Source organism: Petromyzon marinus, chromosome 22 (assembly GCF_048934315.1).
Source record: "Petromyzon marinus isolate PM22_M1 ecotype Great Lakes invasive population chromosome 22, UKy_Petmar_22M1.pri1.0, whole genome shotgun sequence".
Lineage (NCBI taxonomy): Eukaryota > Metazoa > Chordata > Hyperoartia > Petromyzontiformes > Petromyzontidae > Petromyzon > Petromyzon marinus.
This window is the reverse complement of record NC_133688.1, coordinates 634508-646909: the sequence shown is the minus strand read 5'-3', so window position 1 is coordinate 646909 and position 12402 is coordinate 634508.

The following is a 12402-nucleotide window of genomic DNA, read 5'->3' as shown; positions in this document are numbered from 1 at the left end:
GAATTTTCACAGCACAGCAAAATCAGTTGCACCATTCAATTCCGCTCGTCCAGACGGGGAGAATTCAATCACATTCATTCGATGCGACGTTTCTTATGGGATTTAATGAGCGACAACATTTTGACCCCAAACCGAGAGGATTCTGGGATGTTTGTGTTTTTTTGGTAATAACTCTGGAAGGAAACGTCGCAGACCCATCAAGGTGGTACTCGTACTGCTCGCCTCGTCGAGTGGAATCCAAATATGTGAATGGTTAAGCTATCGGATATGAAATGGACGAGCGGCCAATAAAACAGCATGTATTATGGGGTTGAATGCTTTTTGCTATTCACAAAATAAAACAAAAGCAGTCATGCAAATATCTGAATTTTCACAGCACAGCAAAATCAGTTGCACCATTCAATTCCGCTCGTCCAGACGGGGAGAATTCAATCACATTCATTCGATGCGACGTTTCTTATGGGATTTAATGAGCGACAACATTTTGACCCCAAACCGAGAGGAATCTGGGATGTTTGTGGTTTTTTGGTAATAACTCTGGAAGGAAACGTCGCAGACCCATCAAGGTGGTACTCGTACTGCTCGCCTCATCGAGAGGAATCTAACCATATGAGTTGTTAAGCTATGGAATATGACATGGACGAGCGACCAATAAAACAACATGTATTATGGGGTTGAATGCTTTTTGCTATTCACAAAATAAAACAAAAGCAGTCATGCAAATATCTGAATTTTCACAGCACAGCAAAATCAGTTGCACCATTCAATTCCGCTCGTCCAGACGGGGAGAATTCAATCACATTAATTCGATGCGACGTTTCTTATGGGATTTAATGAGCGACAACATTTTGACCCCAAACCGAGAGGATTCTGGGATGTTTGTGTTTTTTTGGTAATAACTCTGGAAGGAAACGTCGCAGACCCATCAAGGTGGTACTCGTACTGCTCGCCTCGTCGAGTGGAATCCAAATATGTGAATGGTTAAGCTATCGGATATGAAATGGACGAGCGACCAATAAAACAACATGTATTATGGGGTTGAATGCTTTTTGCTATTCACAAAATAAAACAAAAGCAGTCATGCAAATATCTGAATTTTCACAGCACAACAAAATCAGTTGCACCATTCAATTCCGCTCGTCCAGACGGGGAGAATTCAATCACATTCATTCGATGCGACGTTTCTTGTGGGATTTAATGAGCGACAACATTTTGACCCCAAACCGAGAGAATTCTGGGATGTTTGTGGTTTTAGGTAATAACTCTGGAAGGAAACGTCACAGACCCATCAAGGTGGTACTCGTACTGCTCGCCTCGTCGAGAGGAATCCAAATATATGAATGCTTAAGCTATGGGATATGAAATGGACGAGCGACCAATAAAACAGCATGTATTATGGGGTTGAATGCTTTTTGCTATTCACAAAATAAAACAAAAGCAGTCATGCAAATATCTGAAGTTTCACAGCACAACAAAATCAGTTGCACCATTCAATTCCGCTCGTGCAGACGGGGAGAATTCAATCACATTCATTCGATGCGACGTTTCTTGTGGGATTTAATGAGCGACAACATTTTGACCCCAAACCGAGATAATTCTGGGATGTTTGTGGTTTTTTGGTAATAACTCTGGAAGGAAACGTCACAGACCCATCAAGGTGGTACTCGTACTGCTCGCCTCGTCGAGAGGAATCCAAATTTATGAATGGTTAAGCTATGGGATATGAAATGGACGAGCGGCCAATAAAACAGCATGTATTATGGGGTTGAATGCTTTTTGCTATTCACAAAATAAAACAAAAGCAGTCATGCAAATATCTGAATTTTCACAGCACAGCAAAATCAGTTGCACCATTCAATTCCGCTCGTCCAGACGGGGAGAATTCAATCACATTCATTCGATGCGACGTTTCTTATGGGATTTAATGAGCGACAACATTTTGACCCCAAACCGAGAGGATTCTGGGATGTTTGTGTTTTTTTGGTAATAACTCTGGAAGGAAACGTCGCAGACCCATCAAGGTGGTACTCGTACTGCTCGCCTCGTCGAGAGGAATCCAAATATGTGAATGGTTAAGCTATCGGATATGAAATGGACGAGCTACCAATAAAACAACATGTATTATGGTGTTGAATGCTTTTTGCTATTCACAAAATACAACAAAAGCAGTCATGCATATATCTGAATTTTCACAGCACAGCAAAATCAGTTGCACCATTCAATTGCGCTCGTCCAGACGGGGAGAATTCAATCACATTCATTCGATGCGACGTTTCTTATGGGATTTAATGAGCGACAAGATTTTGACCCCAAACCGATAGGATTCTGGGATGTTTGTGTTTTTTTGGTAATAACTCTGGAAGGAAACGTCGAAGACCCATCAAGGTGGTACTCGTACTGCTCGCCTCGTCGAGAGGAATCCAAATATGTGAATGGTTAAGCTATGGGATATGAAATGGACGAGCGACCAATAAAACAGCATGTATTATGCTGTTGAATGCTTTTTGCTATTCACAAAATAAAACAAAAGCAGTCATGCAAATATCTGAAGTTTCACAGCACAACAAAATCAGTTGCACCATTCAATTCCGCTCGTGCAGACGGGGAGAATTCAATCACATTCATTCGATGCGACGTTTCTTGTGGGATTTAATGAGCGACAACATTTTGACCCCAAACCGAGATAATTCTGGGATGTTTGTGGTTTTTTGGTAATAACTCTGGAAGGAAACGTCACAGACCCATCAAGGTGGTACTCGTACTGCTCGCCTCGTCGAGAGGAATCCAAATTTATGAATGGTTAAGCTATGGGATATGAAATGGACGAGCGGCCAATAAAACAGCATGTATTATGGGGTTGAATGCTTTTTGCTATTCACAAAATAAAACAAAAGCAGTCATGCAAATATCTGAATTTTCACAGCACAGCAAAATCAGTTGCACCATTCAATTCCGCTCGTCCAGACGGGGAGAATTCAATCACATTCATTCGATGCGACGTTTCTTATGGGATTTAATGAGCGACAACATTTTGACCCCAAACCGAGAGGATTCTGGGATGTTTGTGTTTTTTTGGTAATAACTCTGGAAGGAAACGTCGCAGACCCATCAAGGTGGTACTCGTACTGCTCGCCTCGTCGAGAGGAATCCAAATATGTGAATGGTTAAGCTATCGGATATGAAATGGACGAGCTACCAATAAAACAACATGTATTATGGTGTTGAATGCTTTTTGCTATTCACAAAATACAACAAAACGCAGTCATGCATATATCTGAATTTTCACAGCACAGCAAAATCAGTTGCACCATTCAATTGCGCTCGTCCAGACGGGGAGAATTCAATCACATTCATTCGATGCGACGTTTCTTATGGGATTTAATGAGCGACAAGATTTTGACCCCAAACCGATAGGATTCTGGGATGTTTGTGTTTTTTTGGTAATAACTCTGGAAGGAAACGTCGAAGACCCATCAAGGTGGTACTCGTACTGCTCGCCTCGTCGAGAGGAATCCAAATATGTGAATGGTTAAGCTATGGGATATGAAATGGACGAGCGACCAATAAAACAGCATGTATTATGCTGTTGAATGCTTTTTGCTATTCACAAAATAAAACAAAAGCAGTCATGCAAATATCTGAATTTTCACAGCACAACAAAATCAGTTGCACCATTCAATTCCGCTCGTCCAGACGGGGAGAATTCAATCACATTCATTCGATGCGACGTTTCTTATGGGATTTAATGAGCGACAACATTTTGACCCCAAACCGAGAGGATTCTGGGATGTTTGTGTTTTTTTGGTAATAACTCTGGAAGGAAACGTCGCAGACCCATCAAGGTGGTACTCGTACTGCTCGCCTCGTCGAGAGGAATCCAAATATGTGAATGGTTAAGCTATCGGATATTAAATGGACGAGCGACCAATAAAACAGCATGTACTATGGGGTTGAATGCTTTTTGCTATTCACAAAATAAAACAAAAGCAGTCATGCAAATATCTGAATTTTCACAGCACAGCAAAATCAGTTGCACCATTCAATTCCGCTCGTCCAGACGGGGAGAATTCAATCACATTCATTCGATGCGACGTTTCTTATGGGATTTAATGAACGACAACATTTTGACCCCAAACCGAGAGGATTCTGGGATGTTTGTGTTTTTTTGGTAATAACTCTGGAAGGAAACGTCGCAGACCCATCAAGGTGGTACTTGTACTGCTCGCCTCGTCGAGAGGAATCCAAATATATGAATGGTTAAGCTATGGGATATGAAATGGACGAGCGACCAATAAAACAGCATGTATTATGGGGTTGAATGCTTTTTGCTATTCACAAAATAAAACAAAAGCAGTCATGCAAATATCTGAATTTTCACAGCACAGCAAAATCAGTTGCACCATTCAATTCCGCTCATCCAGACGGGGAGAATTCAATCACATTCATTCGATGCGACGTTTCTTGTGGGATTTAATGAGCGACAACATTTTGACCCCAAACCGAGATAATTCTGGGATGTTTGTGGTTTTTTGGTAATAACTCTGGAAGGAAACGTCACAGACCCATCAAGGTGGTACTCATACTGCTCGCCTCGTCGAGAGGAATCCAAATATATGAATGGTTAAGCTATGGGATATGAAATGGACGAGCGACCAATAAAACAGCATGTATTATGGGGTTGAATGCTTTTTGCTATTCACAAAATAAAACAAAAGCAGTCATGCAAATATCTGAATTTTCACAGCACAGCAAAATCAGTTGCACCATTCAATTCCGCTCGTACAGACGGGGAGAATTCAATCACATTCATTCGATGCGACGTTTCTTATGGGATTTAATGAGCGACAACATTTTGACCCCAAACCGAGATAATTCTGGGATGTTTGTGGTGTTTTGGTAATAACTCTGGAAGGAAACGTCCCAGACCCATCAAGTTGGTACTCGTACTGCTCGCCTCTTCGAGAGGAATCCAAATATATGAATCGTTAAGCTATGGGATATGAAATGGACGAGCGACCAATAAAACAGCATGTATTATGGGGTTGAATCTTTTTGCTATTCACAAAATAAAACAAAAGCAGTCATGCAAATATCTGAATTTTCACAGCACAGCAAAATCAGTTGCACCATTCAATTCCGCTCGTCCAGACGGGGAGAATTCAATCACATTCATTCGATGCGACGTTTCTTGTGGGATTTAATGAGCGACAACATTTTGACCCCAAACCGAGATAATTCTGGGATGTTTGTGTTTTTTTGGTAATAACTCTGGAAGGAAACGTCACAGACCCATCAAGGTGGTACTCGTACTGCTCGCCTCGTCGAGAGGAATCTAACCATATGAGTTGTTAAGCTATGGGATATGACATGGACGAGCGACCAATAAAACAACATGTATTATGGGGTTGAATGTTTTTTGCTATTCACAAAATAAAACAAAAGCAGTCATGCAAATATCTGAATTTTCACAGCACAGCAAAATCAGTTGCACCATTCAATTCCGCTCGTCCATACGGGGAGAATTCAATCACATTCATTCGATGCGACGTTTCTTATGGGATTTAATGAGCGACAACATTTTGACCCCAAACCGAGAGGATTCTGGGATGTTTGTGTTTTTTTGGTAATAACTCTGGAAGGAAACGTCGCAGACCCATCAAGGTGGTACTCGTACTGCTCGCCTCGTCGAGAGGAATCCAAATATGTGAATGGTTAAGCTATCGGATATGAAATGGACGAGCGACCAATAAAACAACATGTATTATGGTGTTGAATGCTTTTTGCTATTCACAAAATACAACAAAAGCAGTCATGCATATATCTGAATTTTCACAGCACAGCAAAATCAGTTGCACCATTCAATTGCGCTCGTCCAGACGGGGAGAATTCAATCACATTCATTCGATGCGACGTTTCTTATGGGATTTAATGAGCGACAAGATTTTGACCCCAAACCGATAGGATTCTGGGATGTTTGTGTTTTTTTGGTAATAACTCTGGAAGGAAACGTCGAAGACCCATCAAGGTGGTACTCGTACTGCTCGCCTCGTCGAGAGGAATCCAAATATGTGAATGGTTAAGCTATGGGATATGAAATGGACGAGCGACCAATAAAACAGCATGTATTATGCTGTTGAATGCTTTTTGCTATTCACAAAATAAAACAAAAGCAGTCATGCAAATATCTGAATTTTCACAGCACAACAAAATCAGTTGCACCATTCAATTCCGCTCGTCCAGACGGGGAGAATTCAATCACATTCATTCGATGCGACGTTTCTTATGGGATTTAATGAGCGACAACATTTTGACCCCAAACCGAGAGGATTCTGGGATGTTTGTGTTTTTTTGGTAATAACTCTGGAAGGAAACGTCGCAGACCCATCAAGGTGGTACTCGTACTGCTCGCCTCGTCGAGAGGAATCCAAATATGTGAATGGTTAAGCTATCGGATATTAAATGGACGAGCGACCAATAAAACAGCATGTACTATGGGGTTGAATGCTTTTTGCTATTCACAAAATAAAACAAAAGCAGTCATGCAAATATCTGAATTTTCACAGCACAGCAAAATCAGTTGCACCATTCAATTCCGCTCGTCCAGACGGGGAGAATTCAATCACATTCATTCGATGCGACGTTTCTTGTGGGATTTAATGAGCGACAACATTTTGACCCCAAACCGAGATAATTCTGGGATGTTTGTGTTTTTTTGGTAATAACTCTGGAAGGAAACGTCACAGACCCATCAAGGTGGTACTCGTACTGCTCGCCTCGTCGAGAGGAATCTAACCATATGAGTTGTTAAGCTATGGGATATGACATGGACGAGCGACCAATAAAACAACATGTATTATGGGGTTGAATGTTTTTTGCTATTCACAAAATAAAACAAAAGCAGTCATGCAAATATCTGAATTTTCACAGCACAGCAAAATCAGTTGCACCATTCAATTCCGCTCGTCCATACGGGGAGAATTCAATCACATTCATTCGATGCGACGTTTCTTATGGGATTTAATGAGCGACAACATTTTGACCCCAAACCGAGAGGATTCTGGGATGTTTGTGTTTTTTTGGTAATAACTCTGGAAGGAAACGTCGCAGACCCATCAAGGTGGTACTCGTACTGCTCGCCTCGTCGAGAGGAATCCAAATATGTGAATGGTTAAGCTATCGGATATGAAATGGACGAGCGACCAATAAAACAACATGTATTATGGTGTTGAATGCTTTTTGCTATTCACAAAATACAACAAAAGCAGTCATGCATATATCTGAATTTTCACAGCACAGCAAAATCAGTTGCACCATTCAATTGCGCTCGTCCAGACGGGGAGAATTCAATCACATTCATTCGATGCGACGTTTCTTATGGGATTTAATGAGCGACAAGATTTTGACCCCAAACCGATAGGATTCTGGGATGTTTGTGTTTTTTTGGTAATAACTCTGGAAGGAAACGTCGAAGACCCATCAAGGTGGTACTCGTACTGCTCGCCTCGTCGAGAGGAATCCAAATATGTGAATGGTTAAGCTATGGGATATGAAATGGACGAGCGACCAATAAAACAGCATGTATTATGCTGTTGAATGCTTTTTGCTATTCACAAAATAAAACAAAAGCAGTCATGCAAATATCTGAATTTTCACAGCACAACAAAATCAGTTGCACCATTCAATTCCGCTCGTCCAGACGGGGAGAATTCAATCACATTCATTCGATGCGACGTTTCTTATGGGATTTAATGAGCGACAACATTTTGACCCCAAACCGAGAGGATTCTGGGATGTTTGTGTTTTTTTGGTAATAACTCTGGAAGGAAACGTCGCAGACCCATCAAGGTGGTACTCGTACTGCTCGCCTCGTCGAGAGGAATCCAAATATGTGAATGGTTAAGCTATCGGATATTAAATGGACGAGCGACCAATAAAACAGCATGTACTATGGGGTTGAATGCTTTTTGCTATTCACAAAATAAAACAAAAGCAGTCATGCAAATATCTGAATTTTCACAGCACAGCAAAATCAGTTGCACCATTCAATTCCGCTCGTCCAGACGGGGAGAATTCAATCACATTCATTCGATGCGACGTTTCTTATGGGATTTAATGAACGACAACATTTTGACCCCAAACCGAGAGGATTCTGGGATGTTTGTGTTTTTTTGGTAATAACTCTGGAAGGAAACGTCGCAGACCCATCAAGGTGGTACTTGTACTGCTCGCCTCGTCGAGAGGAATCCAAATATATGAATGGTTAAGCTATGGGATATGAAATGGACGAGCGACCAATAAAACAGCATGTATTATGGGGTTGAATGCTTTTTGCTATTCACAAAATAAAACAAAAGCAGTCATGCAAATATCTGAATTTTCACAGCACAGCAAAATCAGTTGCACCATTCAATTCCGCTCATCCAGACGGGGAGAATTCAATCACATTCATTCGATGCGACGTTTCTTGTGGGATTTAATGAGCGACAACATTTTGACCCCAAACCGAGATAATTCTGGGATGTTTGTGGTTTTTTGGTAATAACTCTGGAAGGAAACGTCACAGACCCATCAAGGTGGTACTCGTACTGCTCGCCTCGTCGAGAGGAATCCAAATATATGAATGGTTAAGCTATGGGATATGAAATGGACGAGCGACCAATAAAACAGCATGTATTATGGGGTTGAATGCTTTTTGCTATTCACAAAATAAAACAAAAGCAGTCATGCAAATATCTGAATTTTCACAGCACAGCAAAATCAGTTGCACCATTCAATTCCGCTCGTCCAGACGGGGAGAATTCAATCACATTCATTCGATGCGACGTTTCTTCTGGGATTTAATGAGCTACAACATTTTGACCCCAAACCGAGAGAATTCTGGGATGTTTGTGGTTTTAGGTAATAACTCTGGAAGGAAACGTCACAGACCCATCAAGGTGGTACTCGTACTGCTCGCCTCGTCGAGAGAAATCCAAATATATGAATGCTTAAGCTATGGGATATGAAATGGACGAGCGACCAATAAAACAGCATGTATTATGGGGTTGAATGCTTTTTGCTATTCACAAAATAAAACAAAAGCAGTCATGCAAATATCTGAATTTTCACAGCACAACAAAATCAGTTGCACCATTCAATTCCGCTCGTCCAGACGGGGAGAATTCAATCACATTCATTCGATGCGACGTTTCTTGTGGGATTTAATGAGCGACAACATTTTGACCCCAAACCGAGATAATTCTGGGATGTTCGTGGTTTTTTGGAAATAACTCTGGAAGGAAACGTCACAGACCCATCAAGGTGGTACTCGTACTGCTCGCCTCGTCGAGAGGAATCCAAATATATGAATGCTTAAGCTATGGGATATGAAATGGACGAGCGACTAATAAAACAGCATGTATTATGGGGTTGAATGCTTTTTGCTATTCACAAAATAAAACAAAAGCAGTCATGCAAATATCTGAATTTTCACAGCACAGCAAAATCAGTTGCACCATTCAATTCCGCTCGTACAGACGGGGAGAATTCAATCACATTCATTCGATGCGACGTTTCTTATGGGATTTAATGAGCGACAACATTTTGACCCCAAACCGAGATAATTCTGGGATGTTTGTGGTGTTTTGGTAATAACTCTGGAAGGAAACGTCCCAGACCCATCAAGTTGGTACTCGTACTGCTCGCCTCTTCGAGAGGAATCCAAATATATGAATCGTTAAGCTATGGGATATGAAATGGACGAGCGACCAATAAAACAGCATGTATTATGGGGTTGAATCTTTTTGCTATTCACAAAATAAAACAAAAGCAGTCATGCAAATATCTGAATTTTCACAGCACAGCAAAATCAGTTGCACCATTCAATTCCGCTCGTCCAGACGGGGAGAATTCAATCACATTCATTCGATGCGACGTTTCTTGTGGGATTTAATGAGCGACAACATTTTGACCCCAAACCGAGATAATTCTGGGATGTTTGTGTTTTTTTGGTAATAACTCTGGAAGGAAACGTCACAGACCCATCAAGGTGGTACTCGTACTGCTCGCCTCGTCGAGAGGAATCTAACCATATGAGTTGTTAAGCTATGGGATATGACATGGACGAGCGACCAATAAAACAACATGTATTATGGGGTTGAATGTTTTTTGCTATTCACAAAATAAAACAAAAGCAGTCATGCAAATATCTGAATTTTCACAGCACAGCAAAATCAGTTGCACCATTCAATTCCGCTCGTCCATACGGGGAGAATTCAATCACATTCATTCGATGCGACGTTTCTTATGGGATTTAATGAGCGACAACATTTTGACCCCAAACCGAGAGGATTCTGGGATGTTTGTGTTTTTTTGGTAATAACTCTGGAAGGAAACGTCGCAGACCCATCAAGGTGGTACTCGTACTGCTCGCCTCGTCGAGAGGAATCCAAATATGTGAATGGTTAAGCTATCGGATATGAAATGGACGAGCGACCAATAAAACAACATGTATTATGGTGTTGAATGCTTTTTGCTATTCACAAAATACAACAAAAGCAGTCATGCATATATCTGAATTTTCACAGCACAGCAAAATCAGTTGCACCATTCAATTGCGCTCGTCCAGACGGGGAGAATTCAATCACATTCATTCGATGCGACGTTTCTTATGGGATTTAATGAGCGACAACATTTTGACCCCAAACCGATAGGATTCTGGAATGTTTGTGTTTTTTGGTAATAACTCTGGAAGGAAACGTCGCAGACCCATCAAGGTGGTACTCGTACTGCTCGCCTCGTCGAGAGGAATCCAAATATGTGAATGGTTAAGCTATGGGATATGAAATGGACGAGCGACCAATAAAACAGCATGTATTATGCTGTTGAATGCTTTTTGCTAATCACAAAATAAAACAAAAGCAGTCATGCAAATATCTGAATTTTCACAGCACAACAAAATCAGCTGCACCATTCAATTCCGCTCGTCCAGACGGGGAGAATTCAATCACATTCATTCGATGCGACGTTTCTTATGGGATTTAATGAGCGACAACATTTTGACCCCAAACCGAGAGGATTCTGGGATGTTTGTGTTTTTTTGGTAATAACTCTGGAAGGAAACGTCGCAGACCCATCAAGGTGGTACTCGTACTGCTCGCCTCGTCGAGAGGAATCCAAATATGTGAATGGTTAAGCTATCGGATATGAAATGGACGAGCGACCAATAAAACAGCATGTACTATGGGGTTGAATGCTTTTTGCTATTCACAAAATAAAACAAAAGCAGTCATGCAAATATCTGAATTTTCACAGCACAGCAAAATCAGTTGCACCATTCAATTCCGCTCGTCCAGACGGGGAGAATTCAATCACATTCATTCGATGCGACGTTTCTTATGGGATTTAATGAGCGACAACATTTTGACCCCAAACCGAGAGGATTCTGGGATGTTTGTGTTTTTTTGGTAATAACTCTGGAAGGAAACGTCGCAGACCCATCAAGGTGGTACTCGTACTGCTGGCCTCGTCGAGAGGAATCCAAATATATGAATGGTTAAGCTATGGGATATGAAATGGACGAGCGACCAATAAAACAGCATGTATTATGGGGTTGAATGCTTTTTGCTATTCACAAAATAAAACAAAAGCAGTCATGCAAATATCTGAATTTTCACAGCACAGCAAAATCAGTTGCACCATTCAATTCCGCTCGTCCAGACGGGGAGAATTCAATCACATTCATTCGATGCGACGTTTCTTATGGGATTTAATGAGCGACAACATTTTGACCCCAAACCGAGAGGAATCTGGGATGTTTGTGGTTTTAGGTAATAACTCTGGAAGGAAACGTCACAGACCCATCAAGGTGGTACTCGTACTGCTCGCCTCGTCGAGAGGAATCCAAATATATGAATGCTTAAGCTATGGGATATGAAATGGACGAGCGACCAATAAAACAGCATGTATTATGGGGTTGAATGCTTTTTGCTATTCACAAAATAAAACAAAAGCAGTCATGCAAATATCTAAATTTTCACAGCACAACAAAATCAGTTGCACCATTCAATTCCGCTCGTCCAGACGGGGAGAATTCAATCACATTCATTCGATGCGACGTTTCTTATGGGATTTAATTAGCGACAACATTTTGACCCCAAACCGATAGGATTCTGGAATGTTTGTGTTTTTTTGGTAATAACTCTGGAAGGAAACGTCGCAGACCCATCAAGGTGGTACTCGTACTGCTCGCCTCGTCGAGAGGAATCCAAATATGTGAATGGTTAAGCTATGGGATATGAAATGGACGAGCGACCAATAAAACAGCATGTATTATGCTGTTGAATGCTTTTTGCTAATCACAAAATAAAACAAAAGCAGTCATGCAAATATCTGAATTTTCACAGCACAACAAAATCAGTTGCA